The sequence below is a fragment of the Dipodomys spectabilis genome, unplaced genomic scaffold (genome assembly GCF_019054845.1).
Source record: "Dipodomys spectabilis isolate Male_0828 unplaced genomic scaffold, ASM1905484v1 ptg000098l, whole genome shotgun sequence".
Taxonomy (NCBI): Eukaryota; Metazoa; Chordata; class Mammalia; order Rodentia; family Heteromyidae; genus Dipodomys; species Dipodomys spectabilis.
This window is the reverse complement of record NW_024870775.1, coordinates 12,742,901-12,762,375: the sequence shown is the minus strand read 5'-3', so window position 1 is coordinate 12,762,375 and position 19,475 is coordinate 12,742,901. Positions and strand designations below refer to the sequence as shown.

Below are 19,475 nucleotides of genomic sequence, written 5' to 3'. Positions count from 1 at the left end.
GTTGGGAAAATTGTGTAAGACATTCACTTACCAGTATTGAGGTCTTATCCACATTTTACTAGTCATACTAAGGTAATTTGTCTAGATTTTGGAGTATGCCTCCCCAGCCAGGAAAACAGCTTTATGCTGAGCCATGTCCCCTGTTGGTCTCAGTAGACCATCACTGCCTCAGGCCTGGCATGATCTGTCTCATTAGGAGCTGTGTTGGGGTAGCAGTAGGCAGGAGCAGAAAGTGTGGTATAGATGCCTTTTTCTTGTTTTGTCATTTGTCAGCCATACTCCAGATCCTTCTGAGCAGAAGAAAGGCTCTGGGAACAGTCCAGAAGCTTGGAATCCTAAGTGTAAGATCTAGGTGTACAGTCTAATGTGGGATGGGCTGGGTAGACCCCAGCAAATCTTACTTTGCAGAACATAAACCCCAACCAGGTCTTGCATAGGGCCTGGGGGTTAGGGTAGAGGGGATGTGTAGAAAATATTTGTTTTTTTTTTCTAGATGCAAGTGGCTTATGCCTGTAATCCTAGCTACTTAGGAGGCCAAGATCTGAGGATTGTAGTTTGAACCTAGTCCAGGTAGGAATGTCCTTGAGGCTCTTTATCTCCAATAATCACCAAAAAGAAAACTCCTAGAAGTAGAGCTGTGGCTTAATAGAGCACTAGCCTTGAACAAAAACAGCTCCAGGAGAGTGCCCAGATCCTGAGTTCAAGCCCAGGACCAGCACAAAAGGGGAGGGGAGGCTGGGAATATTAGGCAGTTTTGTGACTGTTTCTGTTTTGTCCTTCCCCTGTCAGCTATGCAAGGCCCACTTACCTGCAGAGCAGTTCCAGCATGCCCACTCTTGGTTGCGTGTTGATTTCCTCTGACTGTAAGTACTCTGAGGGCAAAATGTGCAGAGTATCAGAAGAAAATGTGGAGTTCAGGAGCTGGGAAGGTGGCTCAGTGGTAGAGCGCTTGCCTTGCATGCATGAGGCCCTGGGTTCGATTCCTCAGCACCACATAAGCAAAAAGAAAAAAAGCCAGAAGTGGCGCTGTGGCTCAAGTGGTAGAGTGCTAGCCTTGAGCTGAAGAGCTGAGGGACAGCACCCAGGCCCAGAGTTCAGGCCCTATGACCGAACCCTCCCCCCCCCCAAAAAAAAAGAAAATGTGGAGTCCAGCCACTTGGAATTGTGAGTGTAGAATCTGGGTGCATGGCCCAATGTAGAAGTGGCTTGACTGACACCCCTCCCCCGAACTTACTTTCACAGACTCACTCCCTACTTAGGTCTCCAGCTTCATCTGTAAGTCTATACCAAGTTTTGATCTGTGCTTTCAGTCACGCTCATCCCAGAGCCTGGAGAAGGAAATGAACATATGTGTGAGGCACGGCAGCCTCACACATTCCTGCTTGTTAAGTTGATACCTGTCAGAACAACTTTAGCCGCTCTAGGCCCATCCCAGGCTGGTATTCTTAGCTCTGAGTCTCCACTGAGCTTTTGGCTATGTCCTGTTTAGGGCATGGTGGGTAGGGGGTGAGGGGCTGTGTGACACATGTTTATGTTTTTATTATTTTTTTTTTGGTCAGTTATGGGGCCTGAACTCTGGGCCTGGGCGCTGTCCCTTAGCTCTTCAGCTCAAGGGTAGCACTCTACCACTTGAGCCATTCTGGCTTTTTCTGCTTATGTGGTGCTGAGGAATCGAACCCAGGGCCTCATGCATGCAAGGCAAGCACTGAGCCACCTTCCCAGCCCATGTTTATGTTTTTATTATGTGCATCTTAAAGACATCAGGCATTCCCCCAAGGTATTTCAATGTGCTTGGGTGAATTCCAGTGGTATTCTGTTCAGGGCTCTACACAGGCTAGGGCAGCACCTCAACACTAAGCCCTCCATTTTATGCCTCAGAAGCTGATCAGTTCCTGTAGACTAGGATCTTGTCAGCTTTCTAATAAGGATCTTTGGAGGGAAGCAGAAGGCATAACCTAGTTTCTTTCCTTCCCTGTCAGACCTACCAGGTCTGGCTTCTCTGCAGCAAGGCTCCTGGATGCCTAGTCTTTGTTGCCTGTTGCCTCTGCCTATAGACATTTTGAGGAGAAAATGTACCAAGTGCCAGGAGACAACATGGAGAGTCCAGAAGCTTTGAATTGTGGGTGTAGAATCTGGGTGTACAGCTCAAAGTTTGCTTTGGCAGACTGAGGTCCAACTTAGGCCTCCATCATCTGTGCTTTTGGAATCTGGAGAAGGGGTGAAGGCATTTGGGAGGAAGGGAGGCCTACCCCTTCCTGCTTGGTAAGTTGTTACCTGTCAGAACAACTTTGATCACTCTAGGCCCCAACCCTGCCCTCTATCTTCAGCTCTGAGCTAACTTAAATTCATATATTGATTGTGTACCTAACACATTCAGCAACTCTGATCCACTCCCCAAAGCTATGGGAGAATTAGGCTTAAGGAATAGGGTTGTTGAGGAATTGAGTAAAGGCGTAGGGTTGTTGATATTAAGGGCAGAGTTAAATTTGGGTATTTGTAGGGCTACTCAGGATGGAAGGGTTTCCCCTTAGCCTTACATAGCAGGTTAGTGTTAGGAAGTAAGTTAGGGTTAGGGTCAGTGCTATGGAAAGATAGTGGATTATGGTTAGCGTATATGTAAGGATTAGGGTTAGGGATCTGGTGAGGTTAGGAGTTGCAGAAGGGTTAGTCAGCATTTGGATTATGGAATAGGTCAGGGTTAGGGTTAGGGTTAGGGAAGGGCATAGAGGGAACATGATAGACAAAGGGTGAGATTGGGGACCCTGTTAGGGGAAATATTAGAATAAGTGTTTAGGAAAGGTTCAGGGTTAGGGAACAAGTAAGGAAGAACTTTGTGGTATGGGTTATGCGTTATGGATGTTTTATAGAGAGTGGTTTTTGAAGTAGATTATAGAGCAGGTGAAGATTGGATGACTTGTTAGGGAAGGGGTAAGGATAAAGGTTAGGCATTGTGTTAGGTTTGGGGAGTGGGTTAGGATTGCTGAACATGTTAAGCAGTTTTGTATGGATTTGAGTTAGTGAACAGCTAAAGATTAGTGAGTGGCTTAGGATATGTGTTAGGGTATGACATGTTAGGGTATGAGTATGGCTCAGGTAGAGTGTATGTTGGGGTACACGTTAGGGCTCATGTTAGGATTCATATTGGAGTTAGGGTATGTGTTGGGACATGTTTGGGGTACATGTTAGGTACCTGTGTGGTTTAGCCTTAGGGTACTTGTTAAGTACATGTTAGTGGTGAGAGTACATGTTAGGGTTAGGATATGTACGTGTTAAAGTATGTTTAGGGGATATGTTAGGGTACCTGTATGGTTTAGAGTATGTGTTAGGGTACTTGTTATCATACACGTTAGTGGTGAGAGTAGATGCTAGGGTTAGGATATGTATGTGTTGGGGTACATGTTAGGATGCATGTATGGTTTAGAGTATGTGTTAGCATACTTGTTACCTTATGCATTAAGATTTAGAGTACATGTTAGAGTATGTGTTTTGATATGTTTAAGGTTAGGGTATGTGTTAGAGAATGTGTTAGGGTTTGGGTTAAGATTGGGGCACTGTTAGGGTATATGTTGGGGTACATTAAGGGACATGTTAGTGAGCATGTAAGGTTTAGAGTATATGTTCAGGTACTTGTTGCTGTACATGTTAGTGTACATGTTAGGATACATGTTGAGTGTGAGGCTGTGTGTTAGGGTTAAGTTATGTTAGGGTTGGGACATGTGTGAGGGTACAGTTTAGAGTTAAGCCATGTGTTATGGGATGGTTCAGTACATATGAGGTACTTGTTAGGGTGCATGTGAGGTTTAGAGTACATGGTAGTAGTTAATATATATTTTAAATACGTGTTAGGGTATTTGTTAGGATTTGGCTTAGAGTCAGAGTACATGTTAATATAAGTATAACTATGTTTTGAGTACTTGTTAGGGTTCATGTAAAGTTTGGAGCACATGGTTGTGTTAGGGTACATCTTAGGATACATGTTATGGTTTGGGTACATGGTTAAGCTTTGGCTTAGGGTACATGTTAGGGTAATATAGCTGTGTAGTTTAGAGTATATATGACTGTACTTGTGATGGTACTTGCTATATTTAGAGTATGTGTTAGAAGAGTGCATGTTGTTAGGATATGTGTTAGAGTAGGTATGTGTTAGGATGTGATGGTTAATTGGGGGTACATGTACAGGTACCTGTTTGGCTTAGAGTACTTGTTAGGATACTTGCTAGGGTACATTATTGTTTAGAGTATATGCTAGGATTCGTATTAGGGTACATGTATGTTTAAGAGTACATGTTAGTGTACTTGTTAGGATATGTGTTAATGGTGAGAGTATGTGTTAGGGTACATGTTTGGGTACCCATTATATGTTAGGCATATGGTAAGGTATGGGTTAGGGCAATGTTAGGGTATACTAGGGTACATGTTAGGATGTGTGTGTTAGAGTTCATGTTAGAGCATGTAGTATTTGGGGTACATGTAGTGTTCATGAATGGATACCTGTATGGCTTAGAGTGTGTGAAGGGTACTTGTTAGGGTTTGGGTACATGTTAGTGCTAAGGTACATGTTAGTGTTAGCACAAATGTTAGGCTATCTCTTAGGATTATGATTGGGGTTAGAGTTAGGGCATGTTAGTGCTCACGATTCCAAACCTGTATGGTTTAGCGTGTGTGTCAGGTTCGTCCAGTGGTCTTCAGCAGTCATGGGGTTGTCTTGTTCAGTCATTGCCCACTGTGCTTGATGGGCCCCATTCTCCCTAACTGTGGGTGAGACAGGAGATCAGAGTGAATGGTCAGCTGTGCTTCCACTCTGTCCACAGACCTGGCATGGGTACACATGCGAGGATATGGGTGGGGTTTGAGTGCTATGTATCTCTGTTTGGAAACTTGGACCCACCTTAAGCAGGTTTTGTTAGGGTTATGGTATGTGTTAGGGCACATGTTAGGGTATGTGTTAGGGTTAGGCTACATGTCAGCGTACATTCTAGGGTTTGATACATGTTAAGGTCTATGTTAGGTTAAGGTACTTGTTAGGGATGTGTTAGGGTCCATGTTAGGGATACATGTTAGGATTAGGGTACATGTTAAGGATGAGTGTTAGGGTTAGTATATGTGTTGAGGTACATGTTAGTGTATGTGTTCTGGTAAATGTTAGGGTAAGTGTTCGGGTTCTAGTACATATATGGTACATTTTAGGGTACATGTCAGGACACGTGTTATGGTCCATGTTAGTGTTAGGGATACATGGTAGAGTACGTGTTGGGGTACATGTTAGGCTAAGGGTATGTGTTAGGGTTAGGGAACTAATTAAAGTTAGGATTAGGGAACCTGTTAGAGTGGGAGTGAGGGAATGAGTGAGGGTTTGGGATGTGTTACAGTTAGGGTTAGGGTTATGGAATGTGTTCAGGAACGTGTTAGGGTTAAGGTTGCCAGTGCCCATTTGGGCAGTAGGGGTGGGGGCAGTGCATTACAGTGCATGCCAGCATCCGTGTGGACACTGGTGTGGGGCATGCGCTTGTGAGTGGACACTGGCGTTTGTGGGAGCAGCGGGTATGGGGGCAGTTTGGCTATGAGCAAATGCTGGCATCAATGTGGGCAGCGTGCTGTGAACTGAAGCTGGCACCCCAGTTGCTGCTCCTCAGACCCAAGTTATCTGCCAGCTGTTCTGACAGAACCTATGCCAGTATCAAAAATTGTAGTGCTGTGAGTGAATCCAGTGACTTCCACAGGTTCTTGCCTGTGTAATCCACTCCTAAAGCTTACGATTTGCTTTCTTCTGGAAAAATTCTTAGTGTTGGTTAATTGAGAATTTGTGAACATTTTTTCTAGATTAGAAAACTAAATCCTGAAATTTTTACTTTGGAGGTGTCATTGTACAGATCACCCATCTTTTTAGCTTAATTCTTGTTGGTGAATATTTTAAAATTATCTCATGTAATTTTTAGTGCACCCTTCATATTTGTCAATTCTACTCTATTCTGGTTAAACTAAGTGTTCCTAATACACTGTTTCTTGGTAATTTTTGAAAGAGAATATAGCTAAACAGCTTTGAAGGATCTGCTTACTATAAAAAGCATTAACATCATTATTCATCTGAGTGTTGAGCTTATGGGTTCATACCAACATTCTAGGTATAATATTCTTTCTTCTTTATGTTTAGCTTAATATTAGTTTTCTACTTACTGGTTTATGTTCCATAAGTAAAATTCAGACAGGAATCATGTTATTTACATGAATATACATAATTGGGGATTTTTGCATTATTCTCTATGGAGAGAGTTAATTCCATCATAAAAATATCATTCATCATATTCTCAATTAGAATGTGGATAATCTCAAACCTACCTGACACATTAGATATCTCATTCATTGGGCTAGGATCACAACCAATGCAACAGGCAACTCTGTCCTCTGGAGTATGTTTCCTGAAGCCAGGACCAGAACTTTTACTTGAGATAGACTGAGGACTATGAGGAAATGAGACATACGTTTTAATGGTTCCCCATATAATTAACACCTCAAAAATCCAGTATCTTAGAGATTTTTTTGCACTAAGAGTCAGAATTTTTCTCTAAATACATCTAATCTATTTATTGGATGCTGTTGTTTTTGTTTAGGTTTTGTTTTGCTCTGCCAGATCTGGAACTTGAAATAAGGACCTAGATGCAGTCCTTGAGTGTTTTTTCCCTTAAGGCTAGTGCTCTAACACTCAAGCCACAGCTCTGTTCTCAGTATTTTGATAGTTAATTGGTGATAAGAGTCTCACAGGCTTTCCTGTCTGGACTGTTCTCAAATTACCATCCTCAGAACTCAGCCTCCTAAGTAGCTAGAATTACAGGTATGAGCCACCAGTTCCCAGGTTATATTTTGGATATTACATCATCCTCAGAGTCCTATGTGTTAAATTCTGCTTGCCCAATCCACGTTATACTAGAAAGCTTAGTAGCTATTGAAATTGGAGTCTTATTAAGATAGGGAATTAGGTAACAACATAGAACTCAAAGGAACAAGTCAATTGACCATTGAGTAAAACCTAAATGTATTAAAATTAAACTTTCTTAAACTTTCTGCCTTTTAAAATGACTCTCTGGGCTGGGAAGGTGGCTCAGTGGTAGAGCGCTTGCCTTGCATGCCTGAGGCCCTGGTTGAATAAAACGCCATTTTGTCTTTATGAGATATTTCTCTTTCTCATGCGTATATTGATGGACATTGGTGCTGTTTCCAAAATTCAGCTTATGAGTAATATAATAAGCTTAGGTGTAAAGGGATCTTAAACATAAACTACATTTAATGCCTTTGGAAAAAATTTTGGTATCTGGAGTAGCTTTAATCAAGAGTTAGGGCATGCCTTTACTTTAGACTAACGCCACATTCATAAGCAATATCAAGTTGGAATTATGTTTATTATTTATTTCATCTCATCATATAATGAAAATAAATGACAATAATAATGCACTATAGCTGCATCAATTACAGAGAAACAAGCAATTATTTCTTCATTTTAAATATGCAACTGTTGTATTATACATTATATTAAATTTTGTTGCATCTGTTATCTTTCTAAATATAAATGTCAGCCACCAAAGATCACATGAACCATTAAGTGCCTGACAATTTTCCTAGTATTAATATATTGGATTTATGTGGCAGAATTGTTACAATTGATTTATTACTACCATATATTGTGTACATCACTGTGGGATAAAATGAATCAAGAGCTGAAAGACTTCACAAGAAAAACTACAAAGCCTTGAATAAAAATATAGGCTACATCAGAAGATGGACAATTTCCTGTGTTTGTGTCTGGACAGAAGGAAGGCATTAAAGGTCAACAATGAATTGATTTGAAGCTTTTATGAAATCACAACTTTGATACCTGTTTATCACAGTGGAATTAAATCTATTAATAAAAGTCTCACAAAAATTTGTGAAAATGCAAACTCTGGGTTGGTGTAAATGCCATAGGTGTAAAGGCAAATTAGAGTTCCCCTGTAGATAACCACAGGAAATGGTATACATTAAAAAGATTTTTTCCCTTCTATTTACATTGATACATAACTCAACTGAATAACATCAACACACTGAAAAGACAATGCAACCATGTTTATTAGAGCACATTAACACTAGCTAAATTTACATATTTTCATAGCAAAAACAGGTGAAGCATAAAGCAAAATATATACAGTGTGACTCTGTCTAAAGTTCATGTATCTCAACTGGCAGCCGTGGCTCACTTCTGTAATCCTAGCGACTCAAGAGGCTGAGATATGAGACACCAAGTTACAGCTCCTTAGCACTAATTTTGTTAAACTTTAAGTTAGTTTTCATGGGAATTATATCACTAAAACTATCTCCTGTATATACCGTGTTTTAATTAACATTTTAATATGTATATGCAAATTGGCTTGTGGAGATTTACATATGTATTTATAATTAGGATCTAATTTCCACATATCAGAGAAAACATGATCTTTGTAACCTCTGACAATGACTTACTTCTCTTAATGTAATTTTTCAACAGCCATTCATCTCTCTACAAATGACATAACATCTTTTTGCATGGATGTGTAAAACTCCAATATGTCCTTGTGGTCTACTTCCATGATGTGTCTATGGGGACATAGTGCATTAATGAATATGGTTGTGCCTTACTGTATCTTACTGTGTACATTTTATAACAGTTCCCCAAATAATAAATAACAAGGGTGTTCTGGATTAATTTTGTTGTGGAATCTCCAAACAAGCTTCTATAGTGGTGCAACTATATATGGGGCTTGCACTCTGGGCCTGAGCACTGTCCCTCAGCTCTTCAGCTCAAGGCTAGCGCTCTACCACTTGAGCCACAACGCCATTTCCAGGTTTCTGGTGGTTTATTGGAGATAAGAGTTTCTAGGCTTTTCCTGCTAAGGCTGGCTTTGAGATCTGATCGTCAGATCTCAGCCTCCTGAGTAGCTAAGATTACAGGCGTGAGCCACCAGCACCTGGCAAGTCATTTAATATTAAGATGGCTTTTTTTCTCCTAGAATGTCTTTTGCCCTGTATATCATACAAAGAATTTCTATCTGGCCTCAACAAGATGATGTAGCTTAGGGACAAAGATGTAGCCTAGTAGGCCAGCACTGGAAGCCAAGATGGAGAAGACCTGCATGGCCACCATGGTCTTCCCCTTGGTGCTGTGGTAGACAGGCAGGAAGGTGACCCAAACACTACAGAACACCAACATACTGAAGGTCAGAAACTCGGCCTCATTGAAGGTGTCAGGCAAGTTCCTGGCCAAGAAAGCCACAGCAAAGCTTGCCAGGGCCAGGGAGCCCAGGTATCGCAGGACACAATAGAAGGCGGTGTCTGAGCCTTTCTTGCATAGGATGATAATATGGCCATGTTCTGAGTGTGCATTGGTATCAACAAATGGAGGAGCAGTTCCCAACCAGATTCCAGAGAAAATGAGCTGGATCAGTGTACAGATGGGAATGATGAAGTTAGGCATTCCTGACACCAGCAACTGCTACATCCTATTCCCTACAGAAGTGTCAGAGAAGGCCAGAACCACAGTAATAGTTTCGGCCAAGATAGTGGAAACAGCCACAGTGAACACAACTCCAAACTTGGTCTACTGGAGGACATATGTGGTTGTGTTGGGATGTCCAATGAAGAGCAAGGAGCAAAGAAAGCAGCAGTTGAGGGAGATGAGCAAGATGTAGCTGAGAGCTCTGCTGTTGGCCTTGACAATGGGAGTGTTGTTGTGCTTTGTAAAAATCCTAATAACAGCAGTGGTAAGTGCAAAGAGGCAGAGAACTAAGCAGAAGAGTCATATCCAAAGGATCCCTAGAGTCCAGGAAGCTCTCAGATTTCAGCAGGCAGAGACTTTTCTCTGTGTTGGCATACTGATGATCTGGGCAACCCAAACACTGCTCCATGTCTGGCAAGGAGTGGGAGTTACCATCAGTTGTGCACTAGGAGCTTGCTTCCCAGCCCTTCCCCCAAAGAGGTTAATTTGTCGAGCATAACCAATCGCTCTTTGTTGTTTCTTTTTAAACCAAAGGTACAAATTCTATGAAGTGTTCAGTATTTTCTTTTCTCATGTTTTTGGTATTTTCAGGAAAGCATTATCCATCTTCAAATTGCCTAAAGATAAATCTTCACCTAATTAGCACACCCCATGTAATAATCTGTGCAATTCCTTCAGAAACCACATAGTTCATGAGAAATGCACACATTTTATTTTGGACATGAATGTGTAAATTCCAGAGAAATCAGGAACAATCAATAACCCTTATTATCTTCTCTGGATTTCCCCACCTCAATCACACATTGACCTTTTCAAAGCAAACATGGAGTTTGATGAATATTTCATTGACTCACTTCCCCAATTTTGGTAACAGTGACATTTTAAAATGTGAGCCTTCTCATTCAATACAGGCTTCATATTTACCCTTATTTCCAGCCTCTTAATTTTTTTACCTCATTTTCTAAAATATCTAACGTCTATTACTACAATAATATTTCATAGTTTATCAGGTATTAAATGACATTTCTCAAAAATATACTTAATGACTTAGGATTTTGAAGTACAAATAAATAATTTCTGACCCTTACACTCTTCAGTTTCTAGAAATTGAAGTATATATTCAAATATGTCTAGAATGTTCTAATAACAATAAAAATTATTGGCATACACCTTCCTTTCAAATTAATGTGCCCTTTCAATATGCTTTGTCCAAAATACTGCATTTTCCAGGATTGTAGCATAAAGTTGAGTTAAAGTGGTGCTCTTGAGTATTATTTTTGCTATGCAATACATTGTACCATATTACAGATAAAGTTTCAACATGTTATTTGTTGGAATGGATATCGTGTATATGGAAACTGGTCCACAAAACTTCACCAAAGCTTTTATCCCTCCTTCCTGCCGGCATTATTATCATTTGTGACATGTAAACGCCTACCTAATAAAAATTAGGCATACTATCTATTGTGGTTTGTTCCTATTATATACCATTGACTGAGAAATACAAAGAAGATATGCAGAGAGTCTTCAATACTTACACACTTCCTGTCCTGTTAGAAATCTCATTCTCAGGGCAAGGATACAATCAAAGCTGCAAGCCGACTTTCCCTCCTGTGGGGATTTTCTGAATCCAGGACCACAACTCTCACTGCAGACAGACTGAGAAGTATAAGGAAAACAGATTAGTGTTAATGACAGATAGGTTAGTTATAATTTATACACTCAAATTCTAGTGTTGTAGGCATTTTGATCATTCAGAATCAAAATTTCTGTATAGATGCATATATAAATATATATATATATATATCTGGATGATGTTATTTCAGGTATATCATACTCAAAGAAAATTGTCTTAAATACTTCCTCTGCACTTCTTAATGGAAAAAGTAGTCATTCTTCGTTTTTTTGTTTTTTTGGGGGGCGGGGGGGTTCGGTCGTGGGGCCTGAATTCTGGGCCTGGGTGCTGTCCCTCAGCTCTTCAGCTCAAGGCTAGCGCTCTACCACTTGAGCCACAGCGCCACTTTCGGCTTTTTTCTTTTTGCTTATGTGTTGCTGAGGAATCGAACCCACGGCCTCAGGCATGCAAGGCAAGTGCTCTACCATTGAGCCACCTTCCCAGCCCTTTGTTTTGGGGGGGGGGGTCCGGTTGTGGGGCCTGAACTCTGGGCCTGGGCACTGTCCCTCAGATCTTTCAGCTCAAGGCTAGCGCTCTACCTCTTGAATCACAATGCCACTTCCGGCTTTTTTTTTCTTTTTGCTTATGTGGTGCTGGGGAATTGAACTCAGGGCCTCATGCATGCAAGGCTAGCGCTCTACCACTGAGCCACCTTCCCAGCCCCAAGTAGTTATTCTTGAGATGGGAAATCAGCAAAAAACAACAACAACAAAAAAACTAGCCAATTGACTATTGATTGAAACATAAAACAATGAATAAATTAAATGTTCTACCTTATAAATTGACTTTGAAAGGTACTGTGTTACAGGGATACAGAGCTTTGTAGCACAGATGATCTTTATATTTGGAATAATCAACAAATATTTGGAAACAACAACAAATAAATTACTTAATAAAAATGTTCTAAATTGGAAGTTGGTAACTTACATTACTGCACAATTAATGAATACAATAGCAATAAATTCTAGCAAGACATTTCATTCATTTATTCATACTTAAGATCATCAGTTTGGTTCAACAAACCTCTGTGAATGATATGGACCATTCTATTATATCTTCAGATAGAGATATTGATGACCATGTGGTTCATATGAAGTAAATTTTCCCACTTTCACCACTTGCCTAAGACCTTGTGGAAAATCCCAAAGGTTCACAATATCATATTCTGCCACCAATTTCTTTGTCTTACCTAAAATTGGTCACCAGTAGGATTGCTGAAATGGATGTTCTTCAGAAAGGGGTGGAGCTAAAAGATATGCATCAACTCATGGCGAAGTTAGTCAAGAGTTCACACAGAAAACGAAGAAAGCATACATACCTCATTGACATTCATTTCTGCTTCAGAATTCATCAATAACAGTAACGCAGAACAACTGAAAGTCTGTGGAGAACTAATATAAAATAATGCTGATAACTCCTAAAACTCAAGTCTATCTAAGGTAACATTTCAAGATTAAAAATCTAGTAGGTTCACCCAAATAATCAAAAATCATACACATTCCATTGACTGGATACTCAGGCAGAGAAAATTCTTTTATGAGTAACTCCTCTGAGTGATTCAGTGAAAAAGATATGAAAACTACCTGAATTAGAATTAAATTATTTCACTTATTAAAAGTATGAACTATTGTACACAAAATATTTTTAGTTATCCTTGCCTATTACAATTTCAAATAGAAAATCAGTACGTACAAAATTGAAAGCTTTAGCCTTGAGGGTGTTGCAGATAGCTGTAATGAAAAGAATCAGTGGAGAACTAATTAAAAATTCTTTCTTGTCAGGCACCAGGCTGAGATCTGAGGATCACGGTTCAAAGCCAGCCCAGGCAGGAAAGTCGGTGAGACTCTTTTTTTTTTTTTTTTTTTGGGTCCAGTCATGGGGCCTGAACTCTGGGCCTGGGTGCTGTCCCTCAGCATTTCAGCTCAAGGCTAGCACTCTACCACTTGAGCCACAAGGCCACTTCTGGCTTTTTTCTTTTTGCTTATGTGGTGCTGAGGAATCAAAGCCAGGGCCTCATGCATGCAAGGCAAGCACTCTACCACTGAGCTACCTTCCCAGCCCAGTCGGTGAGACTCTTATCTCCAAATAAACCACCAGAAAACTGGAAGTGGCACTGTGGCTCAAGTGGTAGAGCACTAGCCTTGAGCTGAAGAGCTGAGGGGCAGCGCCCAAGCCCAGAGTTCAAGACCCACAACTGACAAAGAAAAAAAAAAATCATTCTTGCCACTGGGCTTTTCAAGTAAAATTCTACTGGGTTTTAACACTATCTCACAAATTGGGTGGTGGTGGCTCACAACTGTAATCCAAACTACTTAAGAGGCAGAGATCTGAGGATCACAGAATGAAGCCAGCCCAGACAAGAAAAACCATGAGACACTTATCTCCAATTACCTACCAGAACAATTCAGAAGTAGAGTTTGTGATTAAGTGGTAGACTACTCACATGGAGCAAAAGAAGCCTAGGAACTGAGTTCAAGCCTAAGGTCTGGCACTAAAAAATAAAAAATCATTGCAGACAACTAAGCTTAGTACACTTTCTCACTTTATCTTTTTTAAAAAAGTTTATTTACTACCTAGTTTGATTTAAATGAATCCTATTTACAATGTCAGTTTGCTCACAGTATTTGCTTGCCAGTGCAAATCCTTTACCTGAGAAGGGGAAAACACATGTTTTCTTCTATTTCCCACTGGCTGTGCTTCTGCTTGATCAATAACCATCTCATGAAGGGCCTGAGCCACAGCATACACAGCATTATATATATTGTAACTCTCTTCCATGTCAAAAAGGTACCTAGGCAACCATTCCAAGGAGGCATTGGCTAGACAGTTCTTCCAAATTACATAGCTAGACTCAGAAAATGTGCAATTAAAAGATTAAATCCACACCAAAGCAAGGTAAAAGTCTTCTGGGTATTTGGATGGGTTAGCTGTTCTGATGGAAATTGTTGAAACCAGAAATTTCTACATGGTAGTGTGAGAAAATGAGAGATGGATGGAGTGAATGTAACAAAAAATATTTCATCACACAGATAAATGTATCATGGCAGTTTATGACCCAGATGTTCCTAGAGTTAAATAGTCTGTTAAAAAAATGTTTAACAAATTGAACAAGAATTCATAGCTACTGTAAATAAGAACCACATTTGTGAATGAATTTCTAATTTTCTCATGAAAGGATACAAGTTCAAATATTTTGTCAAAGAAAGAATATAGTAATATGTGTTCAAAAGCTACACAGACTTTGTGCCTGTTCATCTCTTCTCTCAATTTTGGCAGCATCCCCAAACCATTCTCATCTTCTGAGATCAACAGACCCACCCAGTTCCAGCTGAAATGAACCATCAAGGAAACCATGACAAAAGCTAGAGATGTGTCCTTGGGGGCCATCTGGTAGACAGAGGAAATGTGCAATGGTCACTCAGGACAGGAACAAGATGCCCCAAGTTACACTAGAAGGAAAAGAAAATGAGAAAGTGAGGAATTGGGTTGACTTAAACCACATCCTCATTCCTGACGTGTATTAAAGAACACCTGAAATGGTAGAAAAGGCTTGTTTATGCCCCTTTTAGTGGTATCTACGATACTTCGGGTCCATGTAGAAAATGAATGAACCAGGTCAGGGAAAAGGTATTCTTGCAGTCTGCTATAGACTGTCCTTCTTCCATATATGAAACTTAAGCTCGTATGGACATTTCACCAAAGGTAGTTCATTTTGAGTTTTTCTAATTCCACATTCTTATTTCATATTCACTAAAAACCTGAGAATTGCCAGGCACCAGTGGTTCTCACCTGTAATTGTAGCTACTTAGAAGGCTGAGATCTGAAGATCATGGTTCAAAGTCAGCCCAGGTAGGAAAGGTGTGAGACCCTTATCTCCAATTAACCTCCTGAAAAACAAAAGTGATGCTATAGCTCAACTAGTAGAGTGCTTACCTTGAGCTAAGGAGCACAGGGACAGTGCCCAGGCCCAGAATTCAAGCTCCACAACAGAAAAAAATCAATCAAACAAACAAAAAACACCTGAGAATGGTATCAAATAGTCATGATTTCATATTTCAGCCACACTCCTGACCCCATCTGTAAAGGTCCAACAATGTTGCATACTGGGAAGAGATCTTGCCTGATGGTCCAGACAGTGCTACTGCAGTCTGACTTTCTCTCTCACATGCATAATTAAGGATAAAGTCTTTCCCAGAGAGGTTAGAGACAAGATTCCTATATAGCAGATTGCCCCTTTTTTCAATTGAATAGATAGAAAATCCCAGCATCCTGTTGGGCAAAAGATGAGGATTTTTGTTGATCTCTTCAACAGCAAATGCCAAAGATAGAACATGCTGATAGTTGAAGTTATAGCTATAGAAAAGACACAGGAAATAACTTCAGTCTTATGCATTGACTTAGGGGAATAAATGTTTGTTTAGAAAAAACATGCATATATTGAAACCGTACCACTAACAATGTTGCAATCAAATATGAACTTTATGTAGGTAATTCATATTAGTAAATGAAAATGTTTCTCATGGATGAGATTCATATTTTTTGGGGGGTCTGGTCGTGGGGCCTGAACTCTGGGCCTGGGCGCTGTCCCTCAGCTCTTCAGCTCAAGGCTAGCACTCTACCACTTGAGCCACAGCACCACTTCCGGCTTTTTTCTTTTTGCTTATGTGGTGCTGAGGAATCGAACCCAGGGCCTCATGCATGCAAGGCAAGTGCTCTACCACTGAGCCACCTTCCCAGCCCTGAGATTCATATTCTTATAAGAGAACAAGGAGAACTTGCATTTCCCCTCTATCAAATATGGACAAAACAGTTTCTGGTGCTTGTACTTGAAATATGACAAATTTTCTCATGAATACTCAACTAGTCATGTCTGAAGGTTGCTCTTGTAAATGCTTCAAGTAGCGAAGTACATCCTATTATCACGCTAAAGCTGATTTTCTTTGTTTCTGTTGCAGAATAACCTTACTCAGAGAATGTCTTAGTTTGTGGTAGAGAGAATAATGCAGAGCAAGAGCACACAGGAAAATGATCTTCTTCTCAGTCAAAGCAAATTAAAGACAAAATGTCGCCCAGAACAACAACAAAAGTTTCAGGCAGCAGAATGAAATTCTTACTTATTAAAACAAAGGAAAATTAGGTGTAATCTAATTTGTAATGTAATCTCCCTTTTCTGCATCAAAATTTACATTTGGGTGCAGAGAAAGTATTAAATCCAGGTCTTTGACTAAAATGAAGTATACAAGTCAACCATGGAATTGCCCATTTTTGGAAAATTCCCAATAATTACTCCTGTCAGATAAATACCATTAGAATGAATGTCTAAATTGCTAGTAGGCTAGAGGGTTACAATGTGCCTACTTAAACTCTTCGAAATGGTGAATAGAACATCAGGTTTGGTGGTCAATTTCTTGAGGAGGAAGGCATGAAAAGTAATTCAGGCCTATTTCTTTTAACACAGTTCTAGAATCACCAAATTATGAAAAAGTATCCAGTAAAACTGAAGTTGTTACAAACAGCAGGAAAGATTCAACACTGGAAAATACATCTTTTCTGAAATGATATTAAGGAAAACTATGAAAATGAAAAAAAAATCTAAGGAATAATTCAACTTTCTAATATAGATCTTGCATCAGCAAATTCATTTGATTTATGGCAATCCCTTAAGCAGAAATCACAAAAGCACCATAGGGTGCTATGCTTTTTCTTTAGGTTGGTATTTGCTAAACAGGAAGAATTTATCCAGCAACACTATTTTTAAATATTAATGGTGAAAGATAGACCTTAAAAAATATGCCATGGCTCTGGGAAGGTGGCTCAGTGGCAGAGTGCTTGCGTTGCATGCATGAGGCATTCCTCAGCACCACATAAGCAGAAAAATCTGCAAGTGGTGGTGTGGCTTAAGTTGTAGAGCACTAGCTTTGAGCTGAAGAGCTGAGGGCCAGCACCCAGGCCCAAAGTTCAGGCCCATGCCTGGCGGGGGGGGGGGGGGGGGGGGGGGGGGGGGGGGGGGAGGGAAGGGGGAGGAAAAGCCAAAATTCTGTTGATGATCCCTTTATCCCTCACTGCAGAAGAGGTTGATAGGAGACCTAACCAAAGACAATGAAGAAATCACAACAAGTAGGACCCAGAAAAGACTATATTTTACTAGATGAACACAAGAAGGATAAGAATTAAAATTGTTCAACTTGCCAACTCAATAAGCTTTAAAGAAAATAGAAACGAAAGAACAACCATTTCTTAATGAAAGAGAAAAATCAACAGCAAAGCTGGAATACCTGAACATATCCCTCCATAAATTGACTAGAAAAATAAATATTGTTAAACTGTTCATAGTAGTGAAAATTTTCTACATATTTATGGAATCCATACCATGATACCAGAATCATTCATCACAGGAATAGAAAAGCAATGAAAAAATTATGACCAAAAAAAATGAGTAAGGCTATGTGGAAAAAAAAAACTAGTAATGGAAAGTATAGCAATACCACATCTCAAATTTACCATTGACTCCTAGTAAAGTTAAAAAATAGACTAGTAGAAGTCAGGGACAGGTGTGCCTTGCTCAGGCCTACATTCTTAACTACTGAAGATACTGAACTCTGAGAAATTAGACTCAGATTTAGCCATGGCAGAAAATAATTGCATGACTGTTTTGTCTAAAATATATTAAAATTGAAACGTGTCACTTCATAGGCAGAATGAATAGCAAAATACAATAGAAAGTCTTTTCAAAACCCATGTAGTTGTGTATATTGAACACAGCTTGTATTACTGAAAAATGGCCTCTTTAACATGTGGTTCCTCTAAAATACAGACATCCATATGTAAAACACTGAAATCACATTGTAGTCATTTACCAAATAAAAAAGTTACTTAAAATTAATTACAGATCTTAATGGGAGACTTGAAACAATAAAGAAACATCAAGGAGAAATATTTCAGGAAGTAGGCACAAACCAGGAGCCAGTGACTCATGCCTGTAATCCTAAGCTACTCAGGAGGTTGAGATCCGAGGATCACAGTTCAAAGCCAGACCAAGCAGGAAAGTCCGTGAGACTCTTATCTCCAATAAACCCCTCAGAAAACCAGAAAGTGGCACTGTGGCTCAAGTGGTAGAGCGCTAACCTTGAGCTAAAGAGCTGAGGGACAACATTCAAGCTCAGAGTTCAAGTCCCATGATGACAAAGCAAATTAAAGACAAAATGTCGCCCAGAACAACAACAAAATTTTCAGGCAGCAGAATGAAATTCTTACTTATTAAAACAAAGGAAAATTAGGTGCAATATAATTTGTAATATAATCTCCCTTTTTTCTGCATCAAAATTTACATTTGGGTGCAGAGAAAGTATTAAATCCAGAAGAAGAAGAGGAGGAAGAGGAGGAGGAGGAGGAGGAAAAGGAGGGAGGAGGAGGGAGGAGGGAGGGAGGGAGGAGGGAGGAGGAGCAGGAGGAGGAGGAGGAGGAGAAAGAGGAGGAAAAGGAGAAAGAGAAGGAGAAGGAGAAGAGGAAGAGCTTTGAAGAGGAAGAAGGAGGGGGAGGGGGAGGAGAAGAAGGCGAAGGCGGCAGTGGCACAGGTAATGACTTCCAGGCTAAGATTCTAACAACATGGGTACAATACAGAACTGACACTTTTAGAAAGAGGGATGCAGACTCTTGAGGAATGTTACATATTCATTTGCAATGCCCTGGATTAACACACATAAAAATACACTTTATTCAGTAATAACAAACAACAAGAACATATATACATTTCTAGAAAATGGTTTTGTATGCTCATTGCAAACATTTGACAGTTTCTGGAAACATGCCAATTTTAGGAAAATAATTCAGAATAATAAGGGAAAAATATAACTTGTGCAAACTACTTGGATGGGATAAAATGACAGCAGAATTGATAAATACATAAAAGGCATAATAAAAAAAACCTTGCTTTGTATCTGAAACTTTTATCCATGAGATGGTTACTTTTGAAAATAGCATAAAAATAATGAATTATTCAATTTCCAAATTACAGTGAAGAATATAATCTATTTTACAATATACAGTCCTATTTTATCTTTATTTGGAATAGAAAATGCAAAGCAAATCATTTCTGAAAAGAAATAAAGTTAAGGTCAGTACATCTATTTCTGATACTGTAGAGAGCCTGAAAAAATCAAGCTGTTGTTAAAGCTAAGCAATACACTAAAAGATAAAGCCAGTTAAAGTAAATATTTTATAAATATTTGCAAATAAGATATATTTAGAAAAATAGGATCAAATAATTTATCTTAAAAGGCATTTCTACTTTTACGTGACAAA

General features: G+C 39.6%; 1 long non-coding RNA gene across 1 annotated transcript; it reads right to left on the bottom strand.

Annotated features, from left to right (window-relative positions):
* Positions 1–1,241: 1,241 nt before the first annotated feature.
* Positions 1,242–6,422, bottom strand: LOC122113761. Its single transcript, XR_006148465.1, has 3 exons — positions 6,337–6,422; positions 4,645–4,752; positions 1,242–1,328 (listed from the first exon to the last, which is right to left on the bottom strand). It is a non-coding gene; the product is annotated as an uncharacterized LOC122113761 (long non-coding RNA).
* Positions 6,423–19,475: the final 13,053 nt, after the last annotated feature.